The sequence below is a fragment of the Amblyomma mixtum genome, chromosome 1, assembly GCF_055824585.1.
Source record: "Amblyomma mixtum isolate Tamu chromosome 1, ASM5582458v1, whole genome shotgun sequence".
NCBI classification, from domain to species: domain Eukaryota; kingdom Metazoa; phylum Arthropoda; class Arachnida; order Ixodida; family Ixodidae; genus Amblyomma; species Amblyomma mixtum.
Window position 1 is genome coordinate 259,695,726 of NC_143012.1, and position 27,101 is coordinate 259,722,826.

The 27,101-nt window shown below is 44.6% G+C and overlaps 1 protein-coding gene across 1 annotated transcript in view; it reads left to right on the forward strand.

Annotated features, from left to right (window-relative positions):
- Window positions 1-27,101, forward strand: part of LOC149371570 (putative G protein-coupled receptor No18) — a 153,212-nt gene that overhangs the window by 48,601 nt on the left and 77,510 nt on the right. The window contains exon 2 of the mRNA XM_089565851.1: window positions 11,182-11,254. The gene's annotated coding sequence lies outside the window, so the exon portion shown is untranslated. The remainder of the gene's footprint in view (window positions 1-11,181; window positions 11,255-27,101) is intronic.

Sequence of the window (27,101 nt, forward strand, 5' to 3'; positions counted from 1 at the left end):
TGTCTACACTCACATCATGTCTAAGCTCTCTCTATCTCTCCAAATAATCCTGTCCTGTTTCTGCTTCTGCTACCCTATTCTCTAAAGCTTCTTAATCTCACTCGTCCACCCAACACTCTGCCACCGCCCCTCACCCCCCCGGTCCACTTGGAACCTCTTGGAATTCAGTCGGTAACCATTAACAAGCGCTCGCTAACATGGCCTGCGCAAGCCCATTTTTTGAGCGTTGCACAAGCCCTGCGCAAGCCTACTTTAATAGAAACATCAAGAGACCAGCCGTGATCAAGTTCGAATTTCGAGTAATAATTCGTGAAGCATATTTTATTTTTTTTGTTGTTGTTACTGCATGAATTAAAAACTTAAGCACTTATTTCTGTGTTTACTGCAGTGCTTTTACGGCGGCATATTATCTTCGTTTTCGTTCTCAGGAGACCGCCCATAAGCGCGGACAAATACATCAATCACTTCGCGCACTCGTTTAGATCTGCGGACATTGCACGTAATTATCTAGTCTCCCGTCGATTTCTCTGCATAGTTCCTGCCAATTGAGGAATTTGTAGAATGATTCGTTTCTAGGCAATAATTGCAAGCGCTACTCACGCCAGTCGCACATTACCAGTTTGTCTTGTATGCCGTATAAGGTGAAGTTCAACTTGTTTTTTGGAAACTGAATAATAGCATTGGCGGGAAAGGCTAATTTATAAGTTAGATACCGCTAATCATTGCGGAATTTTCGGCTGTAGGCCGCTATTCATTTCTGTAATGTCAGTTTATATGTGAATTTCCTCTGCCCTTCATGAACATTTCGCTTTTCTGAAATCCGCATGTTCCTAATTTCGTATTTATAGTGTTATTTCCGCTATATTTCGCTAATTTATAGCAGCACAAATAAGTACCGAACATTGCCCTGCATATTCGAGTTTGCTACAAAGCTGGTGGCACACTCCCAGCTACATAAGAAAGCTTATTCATTCGAAAGCTACACGGCCTTCTCCACAAGAAAGTTCCTCGGCTTTACTACTGCCGTAGGAACGAAGCTTCGTCGCAAGAGCAAGTTTTTTTTTTTTCCTGCACAGTAATTTACAGCCAACTTCACAGTTTTGAAGAACCACTGTGGCCAGAGCCATGCGCACATCTACTGCCGGCTGCTGATGGCCGAAAAATCTAATGGCATGTTTGGCATATATGCTGCTTAATGCAAAGCATTGATGTGGGCGTACCAGATCTCTAGTTTTTTTTTTCATCTCGTTTCAAGCTTTATGATGTTTATCCTCTCCACGTACGAAACGTCATACAGTAGTTATAATAACTCTTCTCCTCTCTGCCTTTCCACTTTTCCGGTAAGGTTTCACTGACATTAATTTTGCAATAGTCTACATATTCTCCATGCATTGCCTTTGTTCTATGCTCTGCCCTTGATATAAACTCTTGCGAAGGCCTTTGCATCAGGTTTGTGGGCTCCACCTCAAAAAGCCTGACGTGCGGTGCAGCAGTCCCGACATACCATCATAGCGCTTAGAGGAACGGAATAGCCTTACGCAAGAAGTGAGTTTTTCTCTAACGCCGGAACAGCTTGCAGAAAATATATATATTTTTTCTCCAATGCTTGTTGCCAGAAGCACCGACTGCCTCAAGACTCAGAGGCTGTCCTATTTCCTCTGTAATCTAACCAGCGGGCACGGCTGGTGCATGTAGTGAAGCAGCAGAGCAGCGCATACCTTCGGGCTTGGGATGCGTGCCAATAAAGGGAGATGCCAGTGGTCTCCCCGGAGCCGACATTCCAGGAAGGCCAGGGCTTACCCGTCTAGCAGGTTACCCAAAAGGTCTTGCGCCCACTCATTCCACAGCTGCAGCGATCGACATCAAGCGAGTTGCACGTTCTTCCGTGGGCGTAAAGTAGCGAACGCAAGAACAAATTTAACCCTTTTGCGCAGAGAAACTGCGAGCATTATTCGTTTGGTGTAGTTTGTTGAATTTTTCGTTGCCTTGCTTAGTGAATTATGCGCAAGACACCATTCCTTACTAAACGGCACTCTAAGCTTTCTTTACTACAGTTATTTTAGTATCGTTTCAGGTCACTGTACTTTACATAGCGAGTTATATTACGGTCCCTGAGACCACTACATAGAAAAAAAGAAAAACGTGATTTGGTGGAGGCAAGCCTACTCGCTCTTGCGTTTATTACTCTCTTCGTAAGAAAATATAACATGTAATGGGACGCATGGGCACAAAAATCATAAAAAGAAACGATCAAGACATCAAAAAAACAGGATGACAATAATTTAATTTTGACAGTTCGCCAAAGGACATTGTAGCTAAGAGGCTGAAATATGCTTTCTTTCTTTACGGTTTCATAAACAACAAAGCCTAACCTCATACGAGGCGAAAACTTGCAACTGCAGAAGCTGGTGGATATTCGGAGGCACTGGGGTTGTTCATTGCTTGCTTCCCAATCATATAGGGGAGCACTCATGCACGCGTCAAGCTTTAAATCTTTAAGAGAAGCCTTTAAACGAGAGCTTTAAAAAAGCCCTTGCCCTCCCCTCCCGAAAAATTTAGTTCTTTAGAAAAGCCGTTGTTTAGGAAAGCGGTCAGAAACAAGCAATGCATGCTGCTTACCCTTTGCGAAGACGCTACATCTCAAAATGCCACGAAAACATATCAGTCATAAAGCATCAATTGGGCTGCCTCCCAAATTCGCATATGCAACTAGTTGGAGAGCGATGTACTGTCAAGAATAAAAGTTCTTATTCTCGCGTCAAAATGAATTAATGAATAAAACCTTATTTCAAGGTAGGGATGGTGCACCGCTGATATTCCGGAAAAAGGAAGTTTTTTAAACATGAGCCAAATTAGAGCGAGGCTCCACTACAGTTTAGTGAAGCGAATATGCGAAAAATATAAAGCGCAAAAACGTGACGTTGAACCCGTTTGGAACGAGCGTGGGAGATTTTCAGTTCACTGCTTCGATTATAGCTGCCCAGATGCAGGTGACAGCAGTTGAAAAAAGCCACACACAAATTTTTCAGAATGCTAATGGAGGTCGCCTGATAGCAACTATGAGGCCGCTTAGAGCAACAAACAGCTTCCGTCGGCATGGAGAAATGGAACTCCACTGCCAGTTTTCTTCAACCAAGAATGCCTAACACATGATTTTTAGGTGCTGCTGCTCGCTACGAAATGCACTGTCTTCTAAGCCTGCATATGTACCTGATGGCGGAAGCTACGAAATGCAAATAATGTTCGACAAGATTCTAGTTGTGTACAGGGGCTTTTTCATGAGAGTTCCAAGAAACTGGTTGGTATGAGGGTCTTGAAAATATCTTCATACTATCCTAAAAATTAACAAAGTTGTACTAATTTTGTTTTTGAAAAGTAGGATGCGAAAAGATAGCCCCGATTTATTCTTAACCTCCGACTATTTGCCAGACCACTTTTAAAGCTATTCTACAGCGCTGACCCTTGTCTCTTTTTGTAAAGAAGAAAAATAAACTGCGGCTGAAAAGGTTTGCTAGCCACTACAGCACTTTTTTCATGTAAGGCTACCCTCCCCTTTCTACTCCATAACTACTTCTCATCCGGAAGCGTTAACTCACACTGAGCAGAATAAGTACCTCCCGCACTATCACTGTAATTAATATATGTTTTTTAGAAGAAGCAAGCAATGAGCTGGAAACAATGTTTGCTTTACTGGCCTGCAGAAACCAGGATAATTTTCATTTCAAGTTTCATTTGATTGGAGTTGGATTTGTCGAGGTCTTGCGCATTCAGCTAGTGATTACTGCCTCGGTCTTTCCCCTGTATCTGACATCTACGTCACGGATGAAAATTCAATGCACACCGAAGCACGCTATAGTGACAAACTTCACGTAAGGTGCGCTACATGTAGAGTTACGCGGTCATTCAAACTCGTTGCGTTTAAATACCCTCGCAAGCTAGGGACTTCATCTTTGATGAGACCAACACGCCCTAATCATCTGGTACTTTATTAGGCGCCGTCTGGCAACTTCATTGCAACTGGCTCCGCAGTGTGATTTCTCGTGGTACGGTGAAAACATTTCTTTCTGTGTTGTGGGCATTACTGATTTACAGCGAGAGCCTTTACTAGGACGCCGCCTCGAGTGTTCACTTAACTGAAGTCCGTTGTAGTAGTTGTACATAAGCGCTAGCCCAGCCAAATTAACCCAAGAGAGTGGGACAAGAGAGACTTCAAATGACAAAGCTAAGATAGGATTTTCTTGGATTGGCACCCAGATGTGTCGGTTCCAAGCCAAGAGATGTGAAACCAAACAATATAGTAGAAGAAAGAGAGCAAAAAACGAGTGCCATGAAGAAAAGAAGGAGAATAATAGTTGCATGGAAGAAGAAAGCAGAGAAGGGTGAGAACAAATGAAGAAGAAGAACGAAGAGCGGAGACGAAGTCAGCATGAATAAGAGAAGAGTAAGAAAGAGAAGAAACAAGAATAGACGAATGCACGCTTCCAGACAATTTGCCCTCAAAACTAATTGCGACCACTTACTCATATTTGGATTGTTGATGCATTGTATGTGGCGGTCAACATTGCACCCAGAGACGCCTGACTTTTTAAAACATATTCAGTGTTATGAGAAACCTCCCTTTAATGTTTCTTTACCTCAGATATTCCGTGAACTGGAGTTCATTATCCATATCTTTCCTTTCAATAAATTGCTTTCTCTCTCTAGGCACAAAAACATACTTCATAGTTTGCATGCTCATGTGTATTCGCGTATTCAGTGGGTGTGCTGCCATGGGAAAGGCTCAGAACGGGTGATTGTTTTCTGACAATTCCTTCTTTCATCTGCTTTTCAAGATGAACTTTCGCTGAGCACCAATGCTCATATAGCGCGTAATAAAGCAGTATTCCACTCACGCTGCTTTAAGCGTAAAAAAAAGAAGAGCTTGAGGCCATCATATCGCCAAGTAAGCAATTGCATTTGCCGAACGTGCCAGAACACATGTGAGCATACCCAATGAAGCCCGAAGAACTTGCTGCTCCTCTCTGCCCCCGAATAATATAACCCGGTGCAGACACTTCCTGCCTTCATTGATCCGTATAGTCGTGCCTGAAAACAGAGAAAGCAAGGCCTAACTTACAAGGCCTTACAGCCCTGCACCCTAAAGGGTGCCCGGAGAGCACTTCGGGCTTTTTTTTTTTGTCCGGGCCATCGCCGCTCCTAGCCACACGTGCACCGAACAGTTCTCATTCTCGGAAGACAGAGAAGTGCGTAGCGTGGGCCGGGTATGCGTGCCAATAAGACCAGTCTAGCGTGGTGTCCGGGCAGCCGCTGCAGGCTTGAGCGACAAGGGGGTCTGCTGGCCAAGCAAAAGGCCCCAAACAGCAGGCACTAGCCAGTCCAATACCTCTCTGCCCTTCTAAGAAGAAGCAAACACTATATATGGTGGCCTGTCCGTAAGCACGTCGTTGCAGCTGGCTCACCGCGCTTCCCTTAGCGACGATGTCAGCCGGATCTTCTCTTGCCCCCGATAATGCCCACCCTTTTCTAGAATTTTGTTTATCACAGCACGTGTCGCAGATGTCACTGCTTATTAAAGATTTTATTCGTCCCATTCCTGATCGCTGGCGATTTAGGAAAACTACCATTTTTGAATGTCTTAGCTAGGTACTTCCACCAGAAAAATCTAAATTTGGAATGTAAAGGCTGCACCGGTACTTCTCTTTAAGAAACAGGGGTCACAAGAGAAGCAATGGCGGTTGTTGTTATCATTTAACTTGATAAAATTTCCAAATTTCCAATAGACTGCCATGCAGGAGTAAAATGGGAGGATACGTGAAGGAATCAAGTTTCTTCCAGCCGATGAAACGCATCGTAGCTCTATCCTTCACTTTCCTTCTGGGTCTAACTAGGCTATAGGCCTTTATCATGCTTTCATATTAAACCCGGCAGGTGATGATGGGTAAGGGTCTTCAGAACGCTTCCTGCGAAATAACTTCTGAAGTCTTCAGCGCGGTGCAGAATGTGTTGTCGGTGCAGACGTTAAAGAGTTTATGGCCCCTTTTTATCACCGTTCATTGCGTGTTTGATGCGCGGAAAGAATATTTCCAACAGCTAGACATCCAAGCTCCAAGGCGGTAACTGGACCGCAAGTGCACCTGGAAGCTACCGTAATTCAAGAAGCACGGAATAGTGAAGAACCGGGTTTTGTTTTATGGAAACATGGACGTCACTGTCTATTGCATAGAAGGCGCGGCTGCAGCCTTGCTTGCAACCTTCGCTTTCAAAGATCTGGGCAATGTCATCAAGTCAAAGATATTTGTTTTTCGCGCGCTGAGTAATCTGAGCTGAACTCGCCACTGATAAGGACTCCCTTTTAATCCAACGAATTTGCGGCACCTGCAGGGCGCGCACAAGATACGTCAGCTAATAGAATACCTTGTGTTAGTAACCGTAGTTTCCGCAAAGAAACACATGGTGCTGTACTTACAAGCGGCACTTCTGCCCGCAAATGAAACTTTTGCGGGTGTCTTATCTATGTTATCTCCGTTGTTTCCCGTGGCGATATTGTTGAGCATTTCCGCACTTGGTGGAAAATTCTTTTCACTCGAACCGTTTAACGATTTTTTTTATTGAGACTGTTACCCTGCGAGTATTTTCTCACAGACAAGACTCTAGTAAGAGGTAAGGGTAGGCTCCATCCCCCAGCGATGCCTAGTTATGGTCAGAATAAAAGACACAACTGCTGCAATAACTCGCCAGAATGACAGCCAGCATAGCTAGTTCTTTTGCAACATCCTACTCGCTTATAATTTGCCAAGCTACACTTTCAAAAACCTGCTCGTTAAAGGAGTTCTTCAGATGACTTCACAGACACTGAACCCATGTTTATTAGCAGGTTGCTAAGGACCTTTTTCTTGATGCTTCATTTTTGGCCACCGCAGAGTGGCCTTCTTTCAACCCGAATATGTTTATTACTGATCACAATGGTTTGAAACAGAAAGCTTTTCAGCTGAAGCTGAACTTCGCGCTGCAAACGACAACAAATGGGTCACCGAAACAGACGGTGAAACTGAAGTCAAAATTTCCAGCGGAAATGCACTGATGTGCAGGAAACGACCTTTCCGAGGTGAGATGAATCCTGACCAACACGAAAAAATAAAACAAAAAGGACGACAAAGAAGCGGGCGAATGCTACCCTGAACACGTATATGGCCTCGCGGGTAGGGATTCAGTGAGAGCTGATGGCACCCTTTGACACGTCCTAGAGACGCCGGCCCCGCAAAGCTTCTCATTCAGGCACCTATTTTCGGCGACGAGACGGACTGCAAACTTTTTGTTTGGTTCAGAGTTGCTTTCTTGAGAACCTCGGTCTCTTTATTGGGGCCACGTTACCATCGTAGCTTTTCGCCTTTGCAGCAGAACTTTGCAAGGCACTGCGTCTGCGTTTAGAAGGATCTTTCGTCTGCGAGACTCTCTAACTTCACTCAGCTTTAGAAAGGGCATTTCAGAGCAGCACCTTTCTCCTTACGGTTTAAGCGATGTTTCTGCAGTGTTGATGGCAGGCCAAGCTACCGCCTTCGGGACGCACAAGCGCGAAAAGACGCCAAGTTTTATGGGAGGGAGGCACGCCGCCTGAAACGCTATAATTCCTTACCATAACTGAAAACTTGTTTCTTCGTTTGATGTTGAGCTACTCAGTTCATTCTTGGCTTGAGCCTCAACCTAGCTCCTCATATCACATACAGCCAGACGCTCCTTCAAATCGTTATGACATAAATGGGCTGCAGAAAACTGGCACCACGATTTGTACACGCCGTAAAATCGTCCTACTGCAGTTTAAGCCTTAAGGGCGCGCCGTAAAAGGCGCAGTAACTTCGAATGCGTGACCGGTGTAAACCAGAGCGTCTCTCTCAAACCACAGTGGGGCACCCTCAGTAAGCATGCTTAGTCTGCCTCCTTCTGTGCAGTTAGTTTCAGTGTTTTCTTTTCTACTCAACATGATGCTTCAATGTAGATCGCGTGCTCAATGCAGCAACTGTGTTTAGTATGAATAACATTTTGAGACTCCGGGACAGTACATCAGCTCAGCAAGAAGGCCAGTGGCGTCAAAGAAGTTTCTTCTGAAACCCCTAGGTTCCGCACTCGTGTTTACAAGGCTGCTACAAGAAAGCAACGGGTGCATTGTTGGAGCGGTTGGGTGGAACCGTGAGAAGACCTGCCTGGATGACTGCTGCATCGGTCAGGCTAAAATAGCAGTGAAACTTTCCCGTTTAAATTAAGTATAAGGAAAAAAGTACATTTTAAATACCAGGTATAATATATATTCGTAAAGAAATTATTACAGAGCATGCCAAGGAATAATGATTGGAGACATTCTGCGCTTGTTAAAAGTACATCATAAGAAAAACTTAACACAACAAAAATAGCCGCTGGAGTATTTTACATTGCAATTCTAATACAGTCAAGGGCAACAGTAAATTGAGTGGCGCGGTGGCATAAAATTTTACAGTCACGCTTAAAGGCATCGCATTCTATGTTCGGCCAAAACCATTTTCATTTTATCTGCACCTGATTTTTGGAACGCCTTCGAATACAGTACCTGAATTATTTTTAAACTTTTCTGTAAATTCAGTAGCTTGAAGAGAACCATACAAAGGTTATATAGGAAACGTTGATGCATTCTTTACACTGCATGATGAAGTTTATAACAAAGCTAACTGTCAAGGTGGAAGTACCAGGCCTCAACGTCGCTCTAAACGCCGTTGAAGTTTTAGATTAATGCCATTCCCCTCATTGGGATGTGCGCTTCAACAAAGACGCTGTGGAATCACTTTTGGCTCCATCATTATTATCTTGCTAATTGTCTATGTCTATCTCGCTAAATGTCTAAATGTCTATAATTCTACTACTTACCAGCATGAAATATAGAATCCGCAGGGGCGTTACACTGTACTTCGATCACAAAGGCAGCTCATCTATTTTATGGCCTAAGCTGATTGAGGAGAAAAGAGGAATAAATAAAACAGTCGTAGAAGGGCGGACTGCTGAAAAAGGATTCTATGATGAGCCTCGCGAATAAGGCAGCTATGGCGGCGCTAACGAAATTCACCCTGAAGAAGTTCGATGTTCAGAGCGTGCTTATGGACTGAATAAGACGCCTTCTACAGACGTCGCTCATCGAACATGCTCATCGAATGAAAGTACCTTAACAATTGTAAGTGGTGCAGCAGGCGCTCTGTTTTAAAAACAACACAAACTTTGTGAAGGGAAAATTCGTGCGTAGTTTCCTTCTGCACTATTTGTTCATAGCAGGATAAAATTATGATCCCATTTGTTGAATATTCTAATGACACTAATAAGAAGAGTGGCAATTCAGAAAGCGTGGAAAAAACTTCCCATCTGATGATTACGTGCCGACAACGACAATAGGCAGAGCCGCTGGAAGCCGCGCTTCTGTATAATTGCGATATCTGCTGCAGCTTGCAAATTTGGAAACCCTGCCATGAAATGTTGGAAAAAGCTTCTAATTTCCACGTCTGCCACCACGTGCCGTGTGTTGGTGAACACTCAAAATTACCGGGGAATTCGAATGTTCGGCGAGTCTTATTGATTTCCTAAGCTCTCGGAAACAGTTCACTTGACCGCAGGAAGTATTTCGTAGGTACAGTTTGAAGCGAGGAGGACGCGTCGGCCATGATAGTCACCACTGTAGTGCAGAATTGTTCACGGCTCTCTATTTTTCTCAAAATTAGAACTGTGCAACATCTGCAATCAGTTGCGCGGTGTTTGCTACTGACGGCCATGCGGTAGCGTTAGTTGCTCAATACAGTGCTGCAGAAAGGGAACTCCGGAATAGAACGGAGTGCGCGAATAGAAGAGGTTGTATTCGTCTATTGGAGGCTAGACAGGGTTCACTTATAATCATAAAATACGAAGTGACAACTGAGTCACGTTATTTTGTAGCACGCGGAAAATCAAACACGTTGACTGGGAAGCTATAAATTCAGATATCAAAGAAAAAATAGTGAGCCTTGCAGTAGGATCGAGCTTTAGTGATAGTGAAAGTAGAATTAACACATCCGCAGTTATGACGATTAAGAGAAGGCTAGTGTACTGGATGAGGCAAAGCAGAACGACGAAATTACAAAAACAGCCGCCGAAATGAAGTATAGCTTAAAACATACAAAATAGCCTTGAGTGGGGCAACAAATAAACTCAAGAAAGTAAAATTTTTCTCTTTCTCCGCTTTCTGGGGGAAGGCTCCCGGTAAGGCTAAGGTTACAGTCAAGTTACTGTTTAATCGCGAGAGGTTCTTCGGGAAGAGTAACCATGGTCGTACAAGTCTCACCGGTGGCAGCAGCTGCCATCGAAGGGCAATCGCCCATCGCTTAAGCACTGCACCACTGTGCTAGGAGTCGTATGAGGACTCTCTATTATCCATGAACGAAGAGAATTACTAATGTCGCATATATCGGCAATAACCAATTAATACTCTCAGGTCATACCGTAAGGCAGAGCTTCAACAAAGGGTCTCCTCCAATTTTACGTGTGTCACTAAACTGGCCACATTTTCTAGCAAAAGCTGCTTAGCAAGAATAATTCTGTGAGCACTGAGGAAAGTGCAGTCTCTACCCTGGAACAAGCACATATTGTAGCTCATTTCTTTATGCGGTAGATGATAGAAACTTTCAGCTGGTACAGCCAGCTGCAAACAAGGAATTTGTCGGCTATATTTTTTAGTATCTTATGATGGCAGTACGCTTAAGTAAATGATGTTTTTTACACTACACTCCGCCCTGAACACTTGATCTCCAAAAAGGTTTTTAAAGAAATCTTATATCATCAACAAACATCACTCAGTATACAGATGCAACGTTGCTCATATCAGTGGCTTCTTGGAAATAAGGGTTATTATGAAAAATATTGTGCTTAGCTGAATAAAAAGTAGCCTTAATTCCAGAGTTGGCTTGTTTAATTTGTCTCGACAGCATTAAAGCAAACACAAAACTTGAACGAGCGTCCTTCTTTATCTATAACTCACAAAAAGATAAAAAATAGCATATTTTTGTCACAGTGAAGAAGTCTCTTTCACAACCTTTTTTTTTGCCATTGTTAGCGAGTGAATGGCGTATGGTGACGTGTATTTTTATTCGCTTTTATTGTTTTGGTTTTTCGTGTTGAGCTCCCCTTACTCTTTTGCAGGCTCCTGTATACCCAGAGGCTGAAAAACAGAGGCGGTCAACGGCATCGGACTTCTAGCTGAACATTCGTTCCGGTGAGGAATCCTTGCTCTTTTAAGGATGCCTAACAGAGAAAACATTCTCTACAAGAGAACGAATCTTCTACCGTCGGATTTCAGGGCATGCTGAGAGGTCAGACTGCATAACAAGGAATAAAAATGGCCATAGTTTGTATTCAACCTATGAAGACTCGAAGAATACCAAAGGTTCCAATATGCTATACAGCAGTGAAGAGCAGAAGTTCATTAGTCGCATTTCGTTCGCTCTAAGCGTTGACTATGGCGTCAGTAGGTCTGGAATCAGAGTAGTTTTTCTAAGTGCACCTGCGGTAAATTACAGCCACGTGTCTGCCACACAGTATTTTACGTTTTTCTGCTACTCTGAGTCTTGCAACACAACGTTACAATGAAAATAAATTAATAATTACTTTAAGCCGCACAACCTATTGTAAGTATCCCACGTTCAAAACCACGCTGGCGGCAGCCGAGTGTTTTCTTTGCCATGCCAGCCACTCTTTGTAATCAGAGGATGGATACGGCTTTAAATCTCTTTTCACTTATCATTGTGATAATGGTCACGCTAGGTTCTGAAAGTCACTTAAGCTCTGTTCTACGTACCTCAAAAGCACAACTAAAAAAATGCCTCTCCCGTAACCGAGAGTAGAGTAAGCATGAAATGTTTACGGTCCTAATGTCATCTCGGTGGACACCCGAACCGCACCGTACAGGAAGGGAGGAACGCCAACACCCGTTCAGCGCGATGCCTTGCCGTTTGAACGCAAGGTTATTTGAGGAAAGGAAATGGCGCAGTAATTCTCTGCCATCTCGGTGGACACCCGAACCACACCGTAATGGAAGGGATGAACGCCAACACCCGTTCGGCGCGATGCCCTGCCCTTTGAACGCAGCGCTTCTCCCCCGGGCCCCTGCGCGCCTGCGCGGCTTTGCTTCGATGCGCGAAGCCCCTAAGAGATCACGTATGACAACGAAGTGTATCGTGGCATTTATGTGCTTTTTGCACGGGTTACTAGAAATCGGAAATTATAATTCCGTGCATTATCAAACGCGCAGCGACTGATATCTTGATAAACATTGAGAAGGCACTGGCAGCAGTTATTTTTTGTGACTCCTTTGGAGACCAACCGGCGCTTGCATACCGGTCCCGTAGGAGGGCTTAGAGAGTCTCGTTAAATCTCGTTAAGTCTCGTACGGTGCCCGGATGTTCTCGTTTCAGAGCCCGGATGACAGGAATTCAGTGCCCGGATGAGTGGATTTCAGTGCCCGGATGATGGCTCTCGGTCTCGGCGTGACGTCACCACACTGCCGACAACGGGGGCTAAAAGTATTTCATGCTTAATACGAGACCAAGAGCAGAAATTTGAAGGCCACCTAAGATTTCCGCACACTTCTCCTTTCTTGCTGAGAAAGAATTCGGAAAGTATATTTTAAGCATGAAATGCTTTTAGCCCCCGTTGTCGGCAGTGTGGTGACGTCACGCCGAGACCGAGAGCCATCATCCGGGCACTGAATTCTAGTCATCCGGGCTCAGAAACGAGAACATCCGGGCACCGTGCGAGACTTAACGAGATTTATCGAGACTCTCTAAGCCCTCCTACGCGACCGGCATGCAAGCGCCGGTTGGTCTCCAAAGGAGTCACAAAAAATAACTGCTGCCAGTGCCTTCTCAATGTTTATCAAGATATCAGTCGCTGTGCGCTTGATAATGCACGGAATTATAATTTCCGATTTCTAATAACGCGTGCAAAAAGCACATAAATGCCGCGATACACTTCGTTGTCATACGTGATCTGTTAGGGGCTTCGCGCATCGAAGCAAAGCCGCGCAGGCGCACAGGGGCCCGGGGGAGAAGCGCTGCGTTCAAAGGGCAGGGCATCGCGCCGAACGGGTGGTGGCGTTCCTCCCTTCCATTACGGTGTGGTTCGGGTGTCCACCGAGATGGCAGAGAATTACTGCGCCATTTCCTTTCCTCAAAAAACCTTGCGTTCAAATGGCAAGGCATCGCGCTGAACGGGTGTTGGCGTTCCTCCCTTCCTGTACGGTGCGGTTCGGGTGTCCACCGAGATGACATTAGGCCCGTAAACATTTCATGCTTACTCTACTCTCGGTTACGGGAGAGGCAGAGATTTTTTTTTGAGTGGGAAACTGTTTATCAACGCCATTTTGTTGCGACTCGCGGAGCAATTTCGCGGAGTTGAGGAAAGGCCATACTGCGCATGCGCGAGGAGAAGTGACGTCACACGGCACACAGCTGGCGTGCCGCCGCCGCCGCCGTCGCTGCGCTGGTGACTCAGAGGTGCCGCCGCCGCGCTCGCCAGTTGCGCATGCGCAGTATCGGCGCATAGCTAGCGTGCCGGGGCCGCCGCCGCTGCCGCGCGCTCTCCATCGCCTCTCTCTCTCTCCTCGTTGCTTTCGCAATCGTCCAGGTTTAACCAGAGCTAGACCACTGCCAATTTTTTTATTCCTTGAATCTACAATACTGCTTCAATTATTCAAAAGAAAACATTCGACAGAAGTCTGTCTGGTTGGGAAATTTAATGTTAGGAGAAGGTAAGTGACACCAACCAAGTAAAATACAGAAAAAACACGACGTTTCGGGACCGGCTCGGCCCCTTCTTCACGGTGTGACTACGGGCGAGCGCAGCTTGGCTTTTTAAGCCCCTGTGTGGAGGACCTGCGGGTCAATGGCCGCAGCCCATGGACGTAGGATGAGGGGAGAGTCCCCAGGGAACGATTAACATTCTCTCGTGTTTGCTGTATGTGCCACGACTCGAGTAGAAGCCTCCTGCGTGGGTTAGCTTCCGTTTCCAATACAATGGTGCTGTCGAAGTCAATTGGGTGGTCACACCCTTCACAGTGTTCGGCCACGGCGCTGCGTTGACGATTCATGTGACGGACGTCCGCTTTGTGTTGGTTCATCCTTTCCGCGAAGTTCTTCGTTTCCCCTATGTACGACGCCGGGCAGACGGAACACGGAATTTTGTACACGACGCCCTGGGCCTTTTCTCTGGGCTGCCGGTTTTTTGGGCGGGGGAGAAGGCGACCGATAGTGCTGGTCGGTTTGTGCGTTGTCAGCACCCCTTCTTTTCCGAGAATGCGACCGAGCGTCTCGCTCACGCCTCTCACGTAGGGGATGCAAACACGTTTCCGCTTCTGGCATGCGTCTGAGGAAATAATAGACCGGATTTTGTTTTGCCTTTCTTGTTTCCTGATAATGCGCCGGATGAATGAGCTTGGGTAGCCGTTCTTTTGGAGGTCAGAAATGACTCGGTTCTTCTCCTTCCTTTTATCTTCACTTGAGGAACATATGGAGTCGGCTCTCTTCAGTAATGACGTCACGACAGATGCTTTGTGCGGGATGGGATGGTTCGAATCGAAATGTAGGTACCGTCCTGTGTGGGTTGGCTTCCTGTGCACCGAGGACTGCAGGCCTTTGTCGTGCCTTGTAAGTAGGACATCCAGAAAAGGCAGGCTGCCCTGCTGTTCATGTTCAACAGTAAATTGTATGGCCGGTTCAACTGAATTTAGATGACTCTGGAGGTTTTCTATCTCTGAGGTTTTCACCACACAAAAGCAGTCGTCTACATAACGGAGGAATAACTTTGGCTTGGGATTAAAGGAGGAGAGGGCCCGGCTTTCGACGTCTTCCATGGTTAGGTTAGCCACTGTGACTGAAATTGATGCCCCCATAGCAGTTCCGGTTGTTTGCTTGAAAAATTCTCCGTTGTAGGTGGAAAAGGTACTGCGCAGACAGAGGTCGAGAAGGCGACATACCTCATCGACGTTGAGTGGAGTTCTCTCGTGCATGGCATGATAATATCAGCGACTAGATGAGAATCTAAAGTTTTTATTTCAGACCCGAAGCTACAGGCTAACTCGTGCTAACAAAATATGCCTTTCGGATTATTTCTCTTAGTAGGTCGCAGCGAGGTGGCACGTCTGAAACGTTAAGAATTGTTTTGCGTTTGAAACGTTGCAGACAACCCAGAGTGTTCTCGCCGTTTGTCCAGTCAGTACAAATGAAACAGCGTTCGAAAAGCAGTGGTCGAACATTTTATTTTAGCATATTTTGTATAAATTGCGCATTCCTGCAAAAGTGCATCAAATATTCTTTATCTACCTCCCTAAGTGTGTTGGGACCCACGACCGTGGCTTGTATTTTAAAACACCGTGATGGGTGGTGCGTTTGAAACAACAGGAAAAGAGAGCAGAAAAGATCAAAAATAAAGCATAAGGAGGTAGCACCAAGAAGTTCTATAAAGAAAGCTAAAACGTAGAAAGCAGCGGCGTTCAAACAAAAATGTAGTATCAGCATTGAAGCTCAATAAAAATGGCCTCGGGAAAAAAAGAATGCACACATGAGCACACAGCGTCACCAAAGGGCCATTCCTGCTGATGTACAGGCCTCCGGGGCAGGTGTGGACCATTGGCTGTCGTGCGGGTCCCGGGTGTTTACGGCCCAGAGCTCTTATAGGCCTGCTTTGACTTCTCTCTGCATTATATTTTTTCGCTTCTTTTGCCAGTTCGTTCTTACTGAACCGTTCAAAACAGCCTGGCCTTCTCCTGAAAGACATCCTCCTTTTATCACCATCCCCTACGCTGCATTATGCAGTTTACTCAAGCCTTTTGGCTTCGGGACCCTCGAGAATTCCAAGTTAAAATAAAAAGGGCTCAAACATCAAGTCGCCCGCACGCGCTCCAAAAAAAAGTACTCGCAAATAAACTCACTTTCGCTTTTCGTTGGATTGTTGAACTAAACCGGTCAATAGATGCACTTCCTCCACAACCGCTCCTCCTCTTCACACCCTTCGGGAGGCCTAGTGTAGGGCGCAGCAGCGTCTGACTTGAATCAGAGGGTCGTAGATCTTTAGACATGAACAGAGGAGCAGCTGCAAGTTCAAAACGTCCATTTGAAATATTTTGAAGGGGGCCACTCGTTGAAGAATTGTAGACCTTAAAACATTCTTTGTTACAGCAAAAAAAAAAAATACCTAGGGCAACGGTGCACCAAATTCAACAAACAAAAAGTTGCTATTAAGCTGTTTGTGCAAAAACAAACGTTGCTACGAACCAAAGAATGTCTTTTGAGTTTCGTCAACGGCGGCAGCAGAAGGGCAGCACGCTTTGCACTACGCCCTGGTGCACACACTCTAGACTCAGAACACCGCAAAGAATGGTTGAACTCTACTGTTTTATTTTCCACTAAAAAGTACTTACAGTATAGAGTAAACTCAAGTACAGCTACAATTTAAGCAGCATACATTATGAATTGGCACTACGTGCGCTGTGCGATGTCAGTGCAGGTTAAAGATTCCCAGGCGGTCTAAATTATTCCGGCGCCCTCCACTACGGCACCTCTTTCTGCCTTCTTTAGCTCCTTCCTTTATCCCTCTCTTAAGGCGTGATTCGGGTGTCCACTGATATATGTGAGACAGTTACTGCGCGAATTATATTCCTCAAAAAAATTCCTTCATCACAATGACGCGCACGCTACGATTAGGTGAAAATATACGGGTGATATTGATGACGCATTGATTGTATGTAGATTAGAGGCCTACATACTTTCGTGTGGTTCGTGGTGTAATTCGTTGGTTGGACGAAGGATGATTCCCACCGAAGCCACGTTGTAAGATTTCGTTCCTTGGCTGAAACCTCCGCGTTGTCCAGACAACATGATTTCCTCCATGCGCATTTGATGAGTGATCCTTGTTTTTGACGTTCCTTCAGCCGTAGCATGAACATCCCCATCTGGACGATAAGGGCTTGGCTTTAATCGGCACAATGCATCTGGTAAGAACTGCACTGAAGTTTATATCTGGTAGAAGGTCCTTGATATTGACAACCATGTTCCGTGCAGTGCTCAAAGCCAGCTCTCGAGTGCCTTACTGACACTTCGCAACCGCATGGAAGGAAACTTCACTTAACTCGCTGACATACGGAATGCTCGAGCTGACGAAAATATATATATATATATATATATATGTATGTATATGATTGACTCTCGTCACTTGTAAGACTCACTTGTGAACTCTTAGTACACAATGTTCAAGGTAGCTCTTTGCCCAAAGATCTTGCCCCAGCATCTCGAGCTCAGATTGCTGTTGAACCTTCTTCAGCACACATCCACTTGGTGCGAATCGTGCGAATTCTCTGTACAAAATAGCAGGGAAGAAGTCGTGTCCTCCTTTTGCGCTGGAGGCTTAGTTCTGCGTACAAAAGCCACGTGCCCTCTTTCCTACTTGTCTATTTGTGGAAGCACAAGATTTCCTACTCCTAATTTCCCTGGAGGCGACGCCGAATGATCGACGGCTATGGCAGTGGCCTCCCGTATTGTTGTCGCAGGAGTGTGCCCATATTTTGTCGGCAGGATTTCGGAGGGCGCGTATGCGCTGCGTGTTATTCCTTTGCGATGCGTCACGCAATATTGGCGCTGCACTGAGAACGGCGCGAGTACTTGCGAACGTCCATCTTTTGGCGCTCCGCTAGAGGTTCCCGGATTGGTTCGGGCTTAGTACGCTAGTCCCCTCTTCGCTCTAGTGCTAAGGCTTTCACGCGCAATTCTAGCAGGCTCTGAGCTTGTAGAGGACTTGTTATGAACAAGGACAGTGGTAAATATTTTGACGACTGCTCGAAATATGAGAGTCAATTTTGAAGATGCGGACCCTTTCTGTGGACATTACACGAGGAAATCATTCAAAATATCGGCAACATTTTCACGTTTCCTCTTTGACTAGGCACTCTTCATTCGTTCGATGCCAATAGGTGGTTGTCTCCGACAAGATTCTGAGAAAATGATGACTGGTATTTTTCCATGTATAGAGCCAGCATAGCCAACCCCTACGTCTCCAAAACTTTGTCCACATCCAAATACGAGAAAACGCCTCAAAGCATGCACAAAAAAAACGCGCCTACATATGTGGGTGTGCGGAAAGCACCAAGTTAAGCTTGTAGTGGATATAAGTGAAATAACCAACTTGGTTCACTTTTATCCTTAACTTTAAGGCTTATTTGTAATATGTGATGAAGCCCCAACATCCTCGAAGAAATAACCAAGGATAATCTAGATCGATCTTGTAGTGAACAACCCATTATGGTGTTGACAAGTGTAGACAGGCGTCCCAATGAGTGGCAGAAAGTTTAGAGCAAGATTCTTGCCCCTACTACAAATGTGCGGCACGATATTTATGGTCGAATATAAGAAGCCAGCGCAGTGTTTCTGGCCGCGTTCCTCTTTTCACTCTTGCGTGCGTGAGTACGGCCGCTGCTGTTTCTTAACTACGGTTTCTGTTTGAGCCAGATACCTAGTACAGAAAATTTGGGAAATTCAGTGCGATATATTATTTCCAATAGAAGGTTACGGCTTACCGGAGGGAAAATGGTGCCATCTTTCACGAACTCTTCAGTTACCATCATGTTTGATGGAGATATTTTCTATTAAATTAGACCTAGGTTTGTCCTTACAGCATTCCACAACCAGAGTTCAGGCCACCTGCAAATGTTATTTCTATCTTCACGCAAAATGCACAGCAGTAAACTCTCGTAATTGAATACTGATTACCCCTTCAGCAGTTTTCGCACTTCTCCTAATATCTTTCACTTGCCCTTCTTTGGCTTCTCTGAACAGCTTCTGGTTAGTCCCGAAGGCATTCCTTGAATTAGAACTGTTTTTACCATGCTAGGCAAGGGTGCAGTTGAGATCGTTTTCTGGCATACACGCTTCTTAACCCAGAGTACGAGGGCTCAGATTGCACAACGGTAAGAATGCAGGCGGAATACTCCATCACATTAAAATGATGATGCTGAGTATGCAAGACACAAAAGAATGTTTAAAACATTTTCTTTGCCATTCTCTTTGGGGAGATTGATGCTGCTTTCCAGCATTACCAGGGCTCGTTTACTAAACTTTCGCATTTCCTCCACACAATTTCTTCTCTTCCCCCACAAAGCTGGTGTTAGTGATATTACTCGAGGTTATTTTGGTTTACGCGGGTTTAACGTCCCAAACAGACTCAGGCTATGAGGGACGCCGTAATGAGAGGCTCCGAAAACAACGACCCCCTCGGGTTCTTTAATGTTCACTTACATCACGCAGTACACAGGCCTCTAGAATTTCGCCTCCATAGAAATTCTGCCGCCACAGCCGGGATCGAGCCCGCATCTTCCTGATCAGCAGCCGAGCGCCATAACCACTGAGGCACCGCGCCGACCAAGATATTTAGTCTTCCGTGGAACAAGCACAACCTGAGTGTTTTCTATGTGAAAACCCAGAGAAAAATAATTCAATGTGGCCTGTGCAGGGTGATTGTACAGCAATGCAGAAATTATGTACAAGATAGAGCTCAGTGATGAAACGATTAACTGAAATTAATCATCAAACCTTTCACATTTGAGTTCATGGGGCTACATTTTATTAAGAAATTGAAAGCTGTCACTGTAGAAGCTGAATCCAGTTTTTAAACGTCTTTTTTTATCCGCGATGAATTTAGAAATATTTCACGTCCAAAACACGCATTTTTTTTTAGCTCGATATGTTAGCTTCAAGCAATGCACATTTTTAAAATGGCGTCACTGGGCGTACTATTGTCGTCGAAATCACGTTAACTGGTTCTAAGGCATAAACAGACGAATGGTTTCTCTATTTGTTGTATAGGGAATACGAGCAACGGCACTTTAAAAATGCACATTGGAGAAGCCAACTTTACGAGCGAAAAAGAAATTCTGATTTTTGACGTTTAATATTTCAAACTGCAGTGCCGATAAAAAAGTTTAGAAATTTCACTCTGTTTTATATTGACGACCTTTAATTTCTTAATATACTGTTGGCTCCTAAAAATAAAAGTGCAAAGCGATTAGTTAATTTTAGTTAATTAATCATTCATCACTAAGCTCTACCACGTTCTTAATGTCCGCCTTGCTGTACAACGTACTTCTCTCGCAGGTTTGAAATAATCGTCTGTAAACAGTTCAAAGAAAGTTCCGGTGTATGACGGCGGTGCCAAATGCAGGTAGTGATTTTAGTGCTTTGATCACTTGGGTACCAGAACCACTTCGTTATCTCACCGCCCACCCCACTTTTGAATCATTCTTTCTGTTTTCACCCCGTCTTTGTAGTTAATTTTATCAAGCAACTTCGAAAATCGTCGCATCGAGCCTTTTGGGTGCGTTCGAAGGAAGGTCATTTCATTAAAAACTCAGAAGCGCAATCCACGTTGAGTTTTTAGCCGGAAGACGGACATTCGTTTCCAGACTTGAAAAACTAAACCTTTAAAGCAAAGACTGAGGACAGGAGTAGACTTCGCAGAAGGAGATTCACGCTTGCTGGAAGGAAGTGCGGAAACCACGGCGACGTGTTCGCCGTGCATGTAAGCGATGGCCCTCACTGTCGAATGCCTACTCCTAATCAGTCCTCCCTTGTTGCCTGGCAGCGATGTGGCGAAGTCGCCAGTGATTGCGCGCAGGCCCACCCAATGAAGCCAAGCAGTCACTGCTCACCGCGATAAAGAAATCAGATAAAATATAAAGCAAAACGGCGACCAGACTATCCTTCGTCCTTGTCGATGCATACTTGCTTTTTCTTTGTCTCCGCTCCATTTCGCCGTCCATTACCCGCCAGGGACGTGAAATGAGGTTTGGACTGTTCCCTGGCGAAAGGTTGCTAATGCTCTTTTTCCTCACGCTTCGGCCTCAGTCCTCGGCAACACTGCGTAGCCCGCATAAAGCGAAACGGAAAGTAGGAACAAGAGAATGATTCTTGGAGAGAGCCCTGTGACTTCCAGGATTCCTTTTTTTTTATTCTTTTACTGTGCCAGAGACACTCAGACAGGTTCACCAAAGGCACCGAATGGCAACGTGCTTTCTTGGCGCCAGATGGAACGCACTCGAAACGAGCCAGGCGTAAATAAATAGGCCAGCGCCTTTTGTCGCGTCGATGCTGGGAACTTTTCGCTGCTAGTTTCGGCACGCGTATAAGTTATGGGATAGTTGGCCAAACGATAGTGGAGTAGCTTTGTATGGCCCGCTGCAAGTGACATTCAAGGTGGAAAGTTGCCGTTATGGCAGCTCGGTAGAAACACCCAACCTCTAACGTGTCAAAACTAGGAAGCAGCTGACCTTCGCTCCTGTATAACTTTGCTCGGTGGAAGGGTTTGTTGCTATAGTGCGCTCTTCAGTACCCTTCAAATGCAAAAGCGAGACTTCGCTTTGCCCTCCCTTCATACGCATTTCTCTAGTCGACTCTGAACACTCTCATGTCTGAGGGCTGTATTATTTCTTTTTTTCCTTTCACCTGTTACTATATTTCTCTACTGCTTGCTTTACAGAACTAGTTATAGGCAGATTGGTATAATTGGAAAAAATCTCCGGTGTCGTTATTATCGCTAATGATCCGATGTTCAGTTTGGGTATTTGTGCCTTTCACGTTGCTAGCAGTACACAAACAAAAACTTGGTAAAGCACATCAATCCGTTTTCCGTGGAGTTAATTTGAGGCTGAGTATGAGCACGCCTAATAATGACATTTCATATAATTCTTAAATTTTCATGCCAATTTTTAACTTACGTTTCAGTTCATGTTTCAACGTTTCAGTTTACGTTTCAGTTCATGTTCCTACTTACGTTTCAGTTCATGATTTATTTTGCCTCTTTCAATTTCACACGTGTAACTCCGCACCTCTTACGCACGGTTGTGCTCATCTGCTGCACTGACAGTTTGCAGAATACAGTGTCTGTTCTCACCATATTTTTCGTAGAACAAATATACAGCATCACATAATTAAGAGCAGTGTAGATTTAAAGAGAGCTTCGTCACGTTTCAATGATGGCTGTACAGAAAGAGTGAACATCTGTCAAGGCAGTAAGGCAAACTAATAGCTGAATGCATTTTAACATAACAGCCTACGAAGCATATGAAACAGTGCTCCAAGCGGGCAGCAGAAGCAATTGGCACAATTCGATTAGGGCATGCCCACTGCATTAGAAGAAGAACTCGAGCATGGCCTCAGGCTGCGATAATAACTGAGTGAATAAAGTTTTCTCCCTGTCTCATCTCTCTCCGTGTGCATTGCGCACCGATAGACAGAGCTGATTATGTGAAATAACTTAGCCACATTGACTGGCTGCAGAACTGCTGAGAGCTGTTCCATATCAACATGCTCAGCTGGGAATGGGCAATGCGTTTTGTTTGAGGTTCGTCATAACCCCTTGTAAGAGAAGTTTGCTTCGTAAAATTAAGATATCGAATACTTGGGCCTATATGAGAGCTTGCAAGAGAACTTCCTATTCGGCCGTTCCTTTCATTATTTGGTTATAAACAGTTTTGTTATCGCGAACATTGGCTTTAATTTAAACTGCCACGGTAAGGGATTAAATAAGCAGAAAAATAAAAATGCGAAGTGCATTTAAATTATTTTGCTTGGAATTTATTAACTGAAAAATGTACTTGATTACGAATGGGGCTTGTTGTAAAGAGTGTCACTGCTTTATCTGCGTAACTGAGTAAAGTGAAGCGACGTTATTTGCAAAGACGCTTAACTGTGCGATGTTTGAAGTTATTAAAACGTTATGCCCAAGATTTTAATTTCATAAAGGCATTCCACTAACCTTACGTGCACACACAATTAGAGCTGCTTGATGACCTCGAAAAGACATAAATAAGAATTTCTAGGCTTGATACAGTATGAAATGCGACTTAATTCTTATTAAAGGTAAGAGATGCTCGTTTTACGTTGACGAGAACTGCAAACTTTACCACGAGAGGTCGCGTATAAAAAGCATCTAAACTTCTTTCAGAAGGTGCTGTGCGCTTTTTATTTTGTGTATGCCTTAGTAGGAGTACCCAAGGATAAATAACATATTGGCGCCAAGACCGTATCATTAATCGATACCACTGCGCCTCTAGCGAAAATCATGACGCCATTGAGGCGTTCTTGTCTTCCCATGTTGACACTGGCCGGCTATGTTCACCTATTATTAGCGTCCCTCCAGAGGTCACCACCGAGGTGATTGCAGCCGGATGTCTCCTGGGCAAGAAACAAAACGTATAAACAAAGCGAATGTAATGAAAATGACAGGTGCGCATTGATCCCGTTCCCCCAGTCACAATGACGACGAAAGAGGACAGTGCCTGGTGCTCCGAGGTGCGATGAAGTGAAAAAAGAACTCAGAAGCAGGTTCTAACGGTTTGTTATGGTGTGGACGAGCCCCCAGGCTAGGGGTCTGTCTTAATTTGGCGCAGCTTTCTTAGCAACTTTCCATGCTGGAAAACAACAAGTGGTGCCAACAATATATGAAAGCCAGATTTTAGCAGCCAAAATCAATGCATTTCGCTTTTCTTGTAGTGTTTACTAATTTTCTTTGTTTTAAAGCACTTGGATGCTTCTGAAGTGTAATCTGTTTCCCATTAACCTTTAATACCCAAGTCAACAAGGAATAAGACTACAGAATGATTACTCTTAGAAACAAAACAATTAGTATTTTTTTCATTTTGTGCACCTAGTTCGTAATGAGTGAACGTCCAAATGGAAGGCCTCGAATCAATTCGGAGACAGTAGAAAACTTGTCGTCTAACTAACAATTTGCGGTTGTACACGCAGCATTTGTAGGGAAATGAGGGACTGGTAATCCCAAGACAGTAGCTGGCTACGAATCTCTTAATTTCGCCTCCTTTTTTTTTACATCACTTGCTCACAGTCGCGCCACACATTCTGACCGGAAAGCGATTGTTTCTGAGAACACGTTGACGAGAAACTTTCCATGGAAGCTCCCTTTAGCATTGAGGGAACTCAAGGGAGACGTATGTCGGGAACCAGCGACAATTCGCATTGAAATGTTAAGCAACATTTTGTCGTGCGGATAAATATCTGCAATCTCGCGGAACTTAGATGTTTTTTACTATCACTTAAACGTGCTTGCAAATGCAGTTAGACAACATGATATTGTTGTCACAGGAATTATGAAGCCACAACAAACAGTTGGGAACAATAGTCTCTGGAATGCGTGGTCCAGCAACGAGGCCGACAGCTTCATTATTTTTTCGTGGATTTCGTGGAGGTACTCTACTTCAGCACCTGGAAGACAAAATACTCTTATTTCACATCCATGAATCTAGGCTCCAGCTGTCAGCTATGAATAGAGCTGTCTGCTTTGCAGATCACGCGGTCCATAGACTTTTGCCCGTTACTGAGCGAAGATGAACTTCCAAAACTGAGACGAACTTCATTGCTCAAATGTGAACAAAATCGAAGACTTCTTATTTATTGGAGGGTGCAATCAGTTTTCTAAATAAATTTAAATACAAAACCTAAAACGCACAGACCAGACGACTTGTGCAGGTCTCATGGAAACTGTTTATGTTTGACGCGGAGTTTTTATTTCGTGTCCTGCAGAGGCACACAAATAATTTCGACTACAGAAATATTGAATCACTTTTCTGTGACACTGCTCCATGCTTTTGCGCAGCCGCTGTAGAAGCGGCTGATATGTGACGTAAATTAAAGTATACTTAAGTAATAGTGCTGTTAAAATAATGACAATATCATCTATGACTAAACTTGCGTTTGGGCTAGTTGGTTAATACTTGAATCATAAGAGGGCAGGGCAAAACAACGGCACAGAACACAGTACAAACACATGACAGGTGCTGTCCGCTGTCTGTCCAGCGCTCGTACTGTTTTATGTGTTTCTGCTGTGTTCTGGGCCGTATATTGCTCTGCCTTCTTATGAATCAGGCCTCTATGACGACGTCGGATTTAGTTTTTCTTTACTGTAGAGGCTATCTTGTGACCGCCTACTGCTAGAACAGCGCTTGTGAAGAGGAAACTTCGCTAGGTGCGGCATCTGCAGCATTTGTCTGAAGAATAAAGCATTACACGTTTAACAACCACTCAGAAACTCAGGACCATAGCTCTTCTGCCAAGATTTTTTGTATGAGCCCTTAGTTGGCGTTTGTGCGTTTTGCAATAGCAAACAGCAGGGTATCCACAGCGGCTTCAGTGTATATCAGTCTGAGATACTGTAGAATAGATGGCAACATACGCGCTTGGAAACTGAACAAAGTCGTGTCATTCGCATTTAGCTCAGCAATCCCAAATCCCCATGAAAGCACATCCGGACAGCGAAAAGTACACCTCTGCTGAGGAAACGTACGCACTTATTTTTCATTTTTTTGTGGAAAACATCACTTTTTTCATTATACCGAAAGTAATCTGGACGTCGCGTTCATTCGCCTTCAGACTGGTTCATGTCCAGAAAGTGAACTTTTTACTCGGGAAGAATTTTGAGTCCAAGAAGAAATTATCTTTTAGACGAGCCATATCTTATTCTATTAAATAAAATTAAATAAACCTTTCGACCAAGCCTCAAACAAATTCCTTCTGACAAGGTTCTGAAGAAACCTTATAGAATGCCTAGCTTGCGGTCTGAAACGAATCAAAATAATTAAGTTTTTGGTAGTCGACCAGGTTTCATACTTACACTTTTCAGCAGACGAACCTACTTAGAAACAGATGATGTAATAAGATGTACGCAAGACTGGCTCACATCTTGTCTGATCAAAACCGTGATTTCATGGCACTAAGGCCTCTTGTTGAAGGTTTTTTTTTGCGGGCGGGCGTAAAAAAGAAAACCGTAGAAGTCTGCATGAGGGCTCGTGGAACGAGTGAAGACTTCATCTTAAATTCTCTAGACGACCTCTGCCTCCTCTCTCTTCAAGCGTGCGCCGCAGCGGGCATGCTGCCGTCCCTCGTTTCGAGATGAGCTTATTCGATTACACATTCACATTTCGGCATTTTTTCTTGCTGCTTTTGCACCGAGCCTAATAACAGACCGCACTCGCTATCGCGAAAGCGGAGGAACGTACATTTTAATTTCCAGCTCGAACGCGAAAAGGAATCTCGTTCGCATAATCTGCTTCGCTCGAGGGAGCATCGGATTTCGAAAGCAATGTGCGGTAGCTCCGAAAAGTCGAGTCTGGCTGGAGCGCAAAATGCGTGGAGCAATCATAGCTACTCGTGCGTTAGCCGGCCTGCTTCCCGGCAGTCTGGTGGACTAGAGGGGCTCTGACGCGGCACAACTTTGTAAGAAAACTCCAGACAGGGCGGATTACGTGAAATAATGGCCATCTGCTCTTTTACATACGCCGCAGAAGCTAGTACACTATTAACGCTACCGCCAGTAAAAACACACGTTAATATGCTTTCCTAATAAACAAAGTTTTTCAAGCAATATGGAAAATTGTACAATTTTGGTGCTAGCTAACAGCATACGTCGTTCACCAGCAAGATGCAAGAAGTGGTAGAAAAGAACATGTGATAACCAAATGTGCCAGTTGCTAACTCAGTAAAGCTTCTGTGAGTGAGAGCTTCCTTCGCCAGCCTAGAAGTAATGCGTTGCGCGTACATGCATTTAAAATTTTTATCGAGCAAACATCTCGGGAGCAAAAGCTCTGCACAGCGCGTGCCTTTCTAGCAGAGTAAGAATGACGTTTACAGCCACTAGAGAGGCTAGATGTACTAGACGCGGGGAGACCATAGCTTTCGTTGACCGCAGTGGTGGCCCAGTCGTTTCAGCATCCACCTCGCATGCGGGAGGGGCAGGGTTCGATTCCCAGTGCCATCGGGCGCCCACCGTTGATACAGTGGGTACAAGCTTTCCACTACCTGGTGCTCAGTTTAGGGTGAAATGCTTAAGAAATGGGCGTCCGACCCCACCTTGAGTAAAATAAAAACATTGTGTCATGACACTCTTTGGCCAGATATGCCCATGCGCCATAAATATCCATCAGCAACTTCGCATTCTTTGGCGACAGATGTGTGTACAAATGTGACATGCAGCAGATTTCAGAAAAGAACAGCGCTGTGATCTATGGGTCA